General features: G+C 39.7%; 1 pseudogene; it reads left to right on the plus strand.

The window, feature by feature from the left end:
- The first annotated feature begins 669 nt into the window (after nucleotides 1-669).
- On the plus strand, nucleotides 670-1,624 carry LOC141517494 (tRNA methyltransferase 10 homolog B pseudogene; annotated as a pseudogene).
- Nucleotides 1,625-10,625: the final 9,001 nt, after the last annotated feature.

Consider the following 10,625-nt stretch of genomic DNA (forward strand, 5'->3'; position numbering starts at 1 on the left):
AGATTTTGAAAATCAGGTAAGAGTGGTAGAGAGAAAAAAATCGGGAAGAAAATTAGAGTTATGCAAGAAAATCACAAAAAAATGAGTCAGAAGTTTGGAAGAAATAAAAAAAAATGCTAAAGAAAATATCACCTTAAAAATCAGACTAAATTAAAGAAGTCCAAATGACCAATGAGAAGATTGCCTTAAAAAGCAGAATTGGGCAAATGGAAAAAGAGGCACAGAAATTCAATGAGGAAAAAAATCCTTAAAAAGTACACTTGGACAAATGGAAAAGGAGATGTAAAAGCTCACAGAAGCTAATAATTCCTTAAAAATTAGAATTGAGCAAATGGAAGCTAATGCTTTTATGAAAAATCAAAAAACAATCAAGCAAAACAAAAGATTATTAAACTAGAAGACAATGAAGACAATGTGTAATATCTCATAGGAAAAACAGCTATCCAAGAAAATAGGTCCAGGGAAGTGTCATATGGGGAGAAAGTATGGCAGTGATTTGACTGCTACTGGACCCATGTATGCGGTGTAGTAGGGTCAGCACTGCCTAGACTCTAGAGGCTTTTATGTGCCAGGGCTTACAGGGATCTTGATTCCATATTCTTTCCATAACCTCAAGAAGACGGGACCTCAGGGCTTCCTTCTGGTATTATCTTTGGAAAATCAAGATGTATGATTAAGGATTTAGAGCACAGACCTGGAGAGTCTTCCCCCCAGGCCAAAAGCCAGTTGTTAAATGAGCAAGAAGTCAGCTGGGAAGCTGGAGATGAAGAGATAGCCCTTGAAAGTTTCTGGTTTTTGCAGATTGATCCTGAGTTTGAGAATGGAAGGGCCTTGCCTGGGGATGGAGAGATGCTGTGCTTGAAAAATGTCTTGTGGAAACAGAAGCACTGGGAAAAGATAGTTGCCATAAAGCAGAGCAAAAGAAAAGAAGAGAGAGAGAGAGAAGAAAAGCACAACATACAGAAAATGCAGGTGTGAGCCCTCAGACGAGCAAATGGTTTTGAAAGCCATTATGAAAGAGAGGTTTTTGGCAGCCAAAAGTTCAAGACCCAAACTTTGTATAGATTTGAGTATGACCCATCGAATGACTAAGAAGGAACTGAGCCAACTGGCTGACCAGATCTGAAGGTTATATGGTTCAAATAAAAAAGCCAAGCAGCCATTCTGGATCTGCCTCACCCAATTCACCACTAGTAGCCCTTTATACAAAGAGTGTTTAAGGATGAATGATGGATTCTCTATCTTATTGATACAACAGAAGAAGACTGTCTTAATTTATTTCCTCTGGAAAGCACTGTGTACCTAACTCCTGATTCTGAACAGGTCCTTGAAGATGTTGATCTCAATAAAGTTTATATCATTGGTGGACTTGTGGATGAAAGCATTCAAATGAAACTGAGATTTCAAAAGGCTCAAGATAACTCAATCCAGACTGCCTGCCTGCCAATCCAGGAATACATAATTAAAAATGCCAATGCCAAGAACTACCATTCAGAGATCCTGGCAATCAATCAAGTGTTTGATATCCTGTCAACATATGTGGAGACTCAAAAAATGGCCTGAAGCACTGAAAACAGGAGTTTCTCTTGGAAAAGATTATGCTATTCCAAATATAGTAGAATGAGAGATGGAATATCTTTTATGAAATGATGTCAGAGATGTTTTTTTCTCCTCTAGTAATGACTGGAGAGTAAATCAGCTCTGTCATCATTAAAGGCTATCTGAATTGTTTTACAGTTAAAGGTGAGTTGTTTTCCTTCTAAAGTATCTTATACTTCAGATATTGAAGGTAGGGATTTTTCTGTTTTGCATTTATATCTTCAAGACTTAACACAGTCCCTTGAACATTAGTTTCAAATTCATCATCATCCAGAGAAACAAATAATGGCAGCTGAATGCAGGTTTTTTTCCTTTTGTTCTGTTTCTTCTTTCACAATGTGACTCATATACTTTACATGATTGTACATATTTGACTTAGGGAGAAGGGAGGAAAGGAGAAAATTTAGAACTTAAAATTTTAGAAAAAAAATGAATGTTAGAAAATGTTTATATATATAATTCTAAAAATATCATTAAATTAAAAATAAATACTTCTCAAATTAATTTGAAAAAAAGAAAATAGATCCAATAATTTTTAAATTGTTGGACTACCTGAAAGCCATAATAAAAAAAAGAGCTTAGACATCATTTTTCAAGAAATTACTAGGAAAACTTCCTTGATACTTTAGAATCAGAGGATAAAATAGAAATTGAAAGATTCCATCAATCATCTTCTGAAAGAGATTCCAAAATGAAAACTCCCAAGGTATATTTTAACATAATTTCAGAGCTTCTAGGTGAAGGAGGAAATATTTAAAGCAACAAGAAAGAAAGAATTCAAGTATCATGTAGCCACAATCAGGATAATACAAGATTTAACAACTTTTAAATTAAAGGATCATAGGGCTTGGAATGTGATATTCCAGAAGGCAAAAGAGCTTGGATTACAACCAAGAATCAACCACACAGCAAAATTGAGCATATTCTTTCAGGGGAAAAGATGGACATTCAAGGAAATAAAGAACTTGCAAACTTTTCTGATGAAAAGACCAAAGTTGAACAGAAATTTTTATCTTCAAATACGAGACTCAACTGAAGCATTAAAAGGTAAACAGGGAAAGGAAATCATAAAGGACATGATGATTTTGAACTGTTTATATTTCTACATTGAGGTTGATAGTGATTACTCATATGAACTTTCTCATTATTAGGGCAACTGGGAGTATATAAAGACAGAGAGGTGTGAGTTAAATATGAGAGGATGATAACTAAAAAAATTAAATTAAGGGGTGAGAGAGGAATGTATTGGGAGAAAGGGAAAGGGGAAGTAGAATGGGGTAAATTATCTCACATAAAAAGGATAAGAAAAATATTTACAGTGTAGTAGAAGTGAGGAGATAAGGGGGAGTGAGGGATTCTGACTCTCATGTGAATTGGCTCAAAGACAGAATAATCTGCCTCAATAGAGAATAGTGCACAGGAAGGTAGAAGGAGAAAGAGATAATAAAAAGGGAGGGTAGGATGATGAAAAGGAGGGCAGATTGATGGAGGGGCTAGTTAGAAGCAGAACATTTTTGAGGAGGAAGAGGGTAAAGGAAGAAAAAAATTGAATTAACAGGGGTTGGGGGAATTACTGTTAGGAGTAGCTAGGTGGCACAGTAGATAGAGCACCAGCCCTAGAGTCAAGAGGATCTGAGTTCAAATCCAGCCTCAGACACTTAATAATTACCTAGCTGTGTGACCTTGGGCAAGTCACTTAACCCCATTGCCTTGCAAACAAAATAAAACAATTTTTTTCTTACTGTTTCAGGGAGAGAGAGAGGGAAGAGTGGGAGGAAGGGTTATAATTTGAAATTCAAAACTTTTTTTAAAAAACTTAAAATTGTTTTAATATGTAATCAGGAAAAAATATCATTATACATGCATACATATATGTATCTTTGTGGAGAGTGTAACCAATTAGGAATAGACCTGAAATGAGGGTCAATGAGGAGAGGACCTAGGAAAGGCTAACCCCATGGCCCAGGGCTTTGGTGAAACCAGGGCCCACTATGACAGATATCTTGAAGAATTGATAGTTGAAGTGTTGAGCAAAGAAGGAAAACATAAGATTGGTCCCCTGAAGGGATGGCACAAATTCCTTCCACTTCAGTTCTAGCAGCTTTCTTCCCTGTGAGGAAGGGAACCAGGATGGGCAGAATGAGGAGATACTCTTAAGCTAGAAATTGAAGGATATTGTCTTGTCTTCTCTTTCATTTCAGTACCTCTAAGGCTCATCCTTTTCTCCAATTTAATTGCCTTAGTGTACCAAAAAATAAAGAAAGAAAAGGCAAATGATCAGGAGTCTGGAAAACTGGGTTACAATCTTTTTCTACATAACTCAACTGTGTTACTTTGGGGAAGTCACTGAACATCTCAGGGTTTCAGTTTCTTCACCTGTGATAGGATAATTTCCACCTTGCCTACTGCATTAGGTTGTTCTAAGACTCAATTGAGAAAATCACAGAATCTCAGAGCTGGATAGCCCCTCTGAGGTTCTCTAGACTAAATGGCTCCTGAATATTCTCAAAAGTACCCTAAAAAGGGACAAGGGCCAACCTTATATATTGTTAGTAAAGGACAAACTCACTGCTTCTCAAGACAAAGTCCATTTCTAAGTATTAGGGTATTTTTCATTATTCTAAATTGAAATACACCTCTGCTGTGGCAAACTCTCTCCTCCTCAAACTTTCTCACCTTTTGCTACTAGTTTTGTTCTTGGGACCAAGCAAAAATCTGGACTCCCTTTTATATGACATCTCTTCAAATACTTGAGAAAACGTATCCTGTCCTTTCTAAATATTCTCTTTTACAGACTAAATATTCCAAGTTTCTACAACTCATTCTTAAATGTCATGATCTTACCATTCTGTTTGTCCTCCTTAGAAATTTTGCCAGGACTCAGAATTCAACAAAGATGGGGTTTAACAGGACAGAAGGCAGTAAAACAACTGTCTACTTCCCTTCAGTCACCACATCTCAGTTATGATGTGATAAAAACATTTCTGCATCTGGGGTCAGAGTGCAAGGGTCTGAACTCAGACTCAGCTATTTCTTGGTTGTGTGATTTTGAGGAAGTCATGTATGCCCCTTGGGCCTCCATTACTTCATCTGTAAATAAAAGAGTTGGACTAGATGATCTCTCAAGTCCTGTTCAGTTACAAATTCTATGACCATAATATAGCCAAAGATTGAGATCCCCCATCTCCATAATGTACCTTGTATTGATTTCATTACCACCACCCCTAAATAAAGTAATTACCTTTGACCCCATGGGAGTAGGACCAGGAAATAGTAGCTCAAATCAGAATAGGTCTCCCAGCTGATGTAGCCATGTTCTGTATGGAGGTAGGCTGGGAATTCTGTTTGTTATAACTTTTAAAATAGAAAAACAGAAAAATACATATAGACCTTCAGGTCGCTGCCTTCAGGGTTTGTCATAGAAGAAGGGGAGAGGACAGTTGTACTCAGAGCACACCCAGTGTGAAAGGGAAGGGGGAGAAAGAGACAACTCTTGACCTCAAGAAGCTGCTCAGACTAATAAGGAAGACAGACTCACCCCTCCAGGAACAACCCTGTCCCAGTCTGAAGGGAAAGATAAGGGGATATAAGGTTAAGGAAATCCCAAGATTCCAACCTGGCTCATAAAGTTTTATCTGGCATCAAACTGCCTCCAGTATTCATGTCTACTGAGCCTTATCAGATGATGTGAATTCCTCTAGCTTAGTGAAGCAGGATATCTTGGTTTGATGTTCCACAGATTAACTGGAAGCCAAGGCCCAGGTGCGACCTAAATTCATAGTCCCCTTTGATGCTTCTGTCCCTGCGCTAGTATAGTCATTGAAGACCCAATACCTACTCATTGGTCTCTCTGGGTAGGGGAGTATTGATAAATTGGTATAGAGAATTCAAGCATTCTGGCTCTATTTTCTGGTAGGCTATAAAGATAGAGGTCCTTTTGGGGGGATCTTTTCCAATTTAACATTCTAATTTCTCCAGCCTTAACTTTCTAATTTCTTTTTTTATCTTTTTTTATTTTTATTTTTTAATTTAATGTTTATTTATTCTTATTTTGTACAAATAATGTTTCTTATACATTAATAAAATATTCTTGTATAAGAGTAAACAAAATACCCCCTCCCCCCAGAAAATATAGACTCACTTGAGTGATAAAGTAAAGGGGAGAGAAAAAATTAAAATTTAAAAAATAGTAATAATTGTAGGTATGGCCAGGTGGTGCAATGGACAGAGCACCAGCCCTGGAGCCAGGAGCACCTGAGCCTATATCCGGCCCCGTACACCCAATAATCATTCAGCTGTGTGACATGCAAGCCACCCCAACCACACTACCCTGCAAAAAAAGAAAAAAAAAGAAAGAAAAGAAAAAGAAAAAAAACCCAAAATAAAATAAAATAGTAATAATAGTAGGGGTAGCAGGGTGGTGGACAGAGCATTGGCCCTTGAGCCAGGAGCACACGGGTCCCAATCTGGCCTCAGACACCCAACGATCACCCTGCTATGCAGCCCCAAGCAGGCCACCCAGCCCCATTTGCCCTGCACCCCCCCCAAATAATAATAATAAAAAAATGTACTTCAGTCTTTGTTCCAACACCAACAACTCTGTCACAGGTAGATCATATTGTTTATGATAAGTCCATTGCAAAAGTTACTTCCATATTTTTTCCACCATTGCCAATGCTGATCACAACTCCCTCCCTTTGTACTTCTCCACTACCATGTACTATATTTTCTCTCTCTCCTTTCACTCTGACTCTGCTGTAGGGTAGCTGAGTGGTGCAGCAGACAGATCCTCAGCCCTGGGGCCAAGAGGCCCTGAGCCCCCATACCACCCCTTAGGCCCAGCATCCACCTGGCCCTATGGTCCCTGACAGGGCATCCAATCCCAGCCCCTTGCAAGAAGTAAGAAAGAAAATGTGTTGTATCTGACCACTCTCCCCCCATGGTCCATCCTCTCCTCCATCACTCACATCCCCCCCTTCCCCCTGCCCCCCCTTCTTACTCCAGATGCCTATACCCATTGAGTATATATGCTGTTTCCTCTCCTAGCCACTTCTGATGAGAGCAAAGATTCCCTCATTCCCCCTTGCCTTCCCCCCTTCCATAACATTGCAATAGTTCATTATGATAAAGAAAAATCTTATTATATGAAATATCTTGACCTATTCCACCTCTCCTTTTTCTTTCTCTCATTAAATTTCCCATTTTTCTATTGACTCCATTTTTACACCATATTTTATCTTCAAATTCAGCTTTCTCCTGTGCTTCAACTATAAAAGCTCCTTCTACCTGCTCTATTAACTGAGAAGGCTCATATTAGTATTATCAGTGTCATTTTTCTATAAAAGGAATACATGCAGTTCATCATCATTAAGTCCCTCATATTTTCCCCCTCTCCACCAATCTCTATGCTTCCACCTGAGTCCTGTATTTGAAGATCAAACCTTCTGTTCAGCTCTGGTCATTCCAACAGGAACATTTGAAATTCCCCTGGTTCAATGAAAATCCATCTTTTTTCCCTGGAAGAGGACATTCATTTTTTCTGGGTAGTTGATTCTCGGTTGCGTTCCAAGCTCTTTTGCCTTCAGGTATATTATATTCCAAGCCCTATGAGCCTTTAATGTAGTTGCTGCTAAGTCCTGTGTGATCCTGACTGCAGCTTCACGATATTTGAATTGTGTCCTTCTGGCTGCTTGTAATATTTTCTCTTTGACTTGGGAGTTCTGGAACTTGGCTATAATATTCCTAGGGGTTGGTTTTTTGGGATCTCTTTCTTGGGGGGGAGGGATCGGTGGGTTCTCTCCATTTCTATTTTTCCCTCTGTTTCTAGGATATCAGGGCAATTTTCCTGTAGTAATTCTTTGAAAATGATGTCAAGGTTCTTTTCCTGATCATGACTTTCAGGTATTCCAATAATTTTTAAATTATCTTTCTAAATCTATTTGCCATATCAGTTGTTTTTTCAATGAGATATTTCACATTTTCTTCTAATTTTTCATTTTTTGGGTTTTGAAGTATTGATTCCTGATTTCTCATAAATTCATCAATCTCCCTGAGTTCTATTCTTTGTCTGAAGGATTTGTTCTCCTCAGAGAGCTTTCTTATCTCTTTTTCCATCTGGCCAATTTTACTTTTTAAAGCATTCTTCTCCTCAATAACTTTTTGAACTGTTTTATCCATTTGACCTAAGCTGGTTTTTAGCATGCTATTTTCTTCAGCATATTTTTGGATTTCCTTGACTAGGCTGCTGACTTCATTTTCATGTTTTTCCTGCACCTCTCTCATTTCTTTTCCCAGTTTTTCTTCTAACTCCCTCATTTAATTTTCTTTTTTTCTTTTTTTTTTTTAGTTTTTTTTTTGCAAGGCAAATGGGGTTAAGTGGCTTGCCCAAGGCCACACAGCTAGGTAATTATTAAGTGTCTGAGATCGGATTTGAATCCAGGTACTCCTGACTCCAAGGCCGGTGCTTTATCCACTACGCCAACTAGCTTCCCCCTCCATTTAATTTTCAAAGTCTTTTTTGAGCTCTGTCATAGCCTGAGCCCAATTTCTGCTTTTCTTGGTGTCTTTAGATGCAGGAGCTTGTGCTTCCTCACCTTCAGACTGAGTGTTTTGATCCATCTTAGGCTCATATGCGAAATATTTCTCAATGGTGTTCCTCTTTTTCCCTCTGCTTGCTCATTTTCCCAGCCTAAGCCTGTTTGGGGTTGCTTCCTGAGCTTTTGGGACACTCCCACAAAGGTCTCAGTGTGTGAGGCTCTGTCCTCCTTCCTGGGCTGTGAATGACCATATGCGCCCTCTTCTGCCACGGGGCTGAGGTGGAGGGGGCCCCTGCTGTTCTATGGGAGGGCCCAGACTGTGATCAGGATATGAATGTGTTCAGAGCCCCAGAGTCCTGTTCCAGTGGCAGAGGTCAGAGCTCGGCAGTCTCTCTCTTCACTCCCCTCCCTAGGTTCAATGGGCTCATGCCCTGGGGGCTCTTGCTTACTGGCTCTGCCTGCTTCTGTTTCCTGGTCTGTCTTGGCCACACTGTTGCTCCCTGCTAGCTGTGTGCCCTGAGGGCTGGGCTTCACGTGCTCATTCTGGTAGAGGCCCCCCCAGCTGTTCCCCTAATTTGTGCCCAGTGCTCCCCAGGGCATAGGTCAGGAAACTCCCCTGCTGCTGTGAGCCTTGGCTCCCAGCACCCTGGGGCTGCCTCCAGGAGGTTGAAGTTCTTTCACTCTGGTGGCCCACCCCTCACCCAGGGAGCAAAGCCTTTCTGCTCTTTTCCAGGTTACCTTGAGTAGGAGAACTGCCTCACTGGGTCCCTCTGTGGGTTCTGTCTCTTGAAAATTTAGAGTCCTTAGTTTCTAAGTTTTTTGAGAGAGCGCCTAAGAGACTTTCCTCTCTTGTCGCCATCTTGGCTCCACCCCCTCAACTTTCTAATTTCTAATCCTAATTGTTTTAAGGCACCTCTCAGATTAAACTATATATTCTATTTCTTAACACTCTATGTTCAAAATTCTTTTCCAGTTTCTCTCAGTTATGAGGTTTAAGAAGGATACTCATGGTTAAAGATCCCTCTAAAATGTGACAGGGTTTGGAGCAAAGACTAAGCATAAGCCTCATGAGGATATCTCATAAGAAGAAAGAGTTGATAATATTCTACACCCAGTGAGTATGAGACAGAAGTGTTAGAAGGAAGGGCTGGGGCTCAGGGCTTCCCAAATTCTAATCCATAGCTCCACTGGTAAGGGAGAGAATGGCAGACAGAAATCTCATCAGATAACCTCCCTTCCAGGCTCAGAAGGATGTGGAGATTTAAGAGAGCAGGGAAGGATATTCTGTAAAGGAAGAAAGGGGAGGTTAAGCAAAGATGAGAAGTGATGGGGGGGTATAGAGAGAAGTACTCACAGGTAGTGCAGTTGGGCCCATTGTAGCTAGTTTATGTACAATCACGCTGGTAGTGGTATAGGTCAAAGCACACACAGATGCCTCTATATTGACATGGAAAGTAGCAGCAGGGGTTCACTGTAAGGAGATAAGATACTAGTTGTAAAAAAACTCTGAATATTCCATAAAATACTCTCCAAACATCACCAATGATGTGAACTCTAGAAGACTCAAAGTGCTCAGGGGAATAGGTCTGTCATGTTTTCTCCCCAACTTGCGCCTCAGCCATACTTATCCCTCCCTAACACATGTGTATAGGATCATGTAAATTAGACCCAAGAGGGGCCATAAATGGCACCTGGTCTACTTGCCCCTTTTTGTGAATTAAGAAAAATGGAGACTTAGAGGAGTTACATGATTTTCTCAGGGTCACAAAAATAAGTAATGGGGTTAGGCTTCAAACCCAAGTCCTCTGACTTCAGATCCACTATGCCAAACTTTCCCTGCTCTATCCTCACTCGGTACTGGGTCTGTCTGAGAGGAATCTACCAGGTCCCAGCCTTCCTTCTTCCCACTTCTAAAACTACCCTTATGCAACCTGCTTCTCTCCTACCTACTCCCCACTGTCCACAAATATGAAGGCATCCAAACTATATGAAAAGAAACCTGATAGAGTCAATCCTGAATAAGACTACTAATGCTTTCCTTTCAGACATTGATTTGTGTGTTTTTTCTCTCATCTGCCTGTCTAAATCTTTTTATTTTTCTTTACGGAATTCTTACCCCATGTCATACCCTTATTCATAAATTTATCCAAAGATTATGTCATAGGTCTTATTCTTTTTCTATTCATCTTCTCTTGGTAATTATATCAGCTTTCATGGCAACAACTCATCTTTATTCAAATGACTCTCATATGTATAAGTCAACTCTCATTTTTGTCTAAAGTGAGAAAGTCTGGTTACAATTTTATATTGTCAATTCCCTATTGGGCAATTCCAGCTAAATATCTCATAAACACCACAAATTCAATGTTGAAGAACAATGTTAGACACAGTCAATATTACTGCTTCAAAACATCATCCCATAAAATAATTAGTGTTGCAGTTATACATGCATAACCTTATTAGATTGCTTTCTGTCAGGGGGAAGGGGAG

The sequence above is a fragment of the Macrotis lagotis genome, chromosome 1 (assembly GCF_037893015.1).
Source record: "Macrotis lagotis isolate mMagLag1 chromosome 1, bilby.v1.9.chrom.fasta, whole genome shotgun sequence".
Taxonomy (NCBI): domain Eukaryota; kingdom Metazoa; phylum Chordata; class Mammalia; order Peramelemorphia; family Peramelidae; genus Macrotis; species Macrotis lagotis.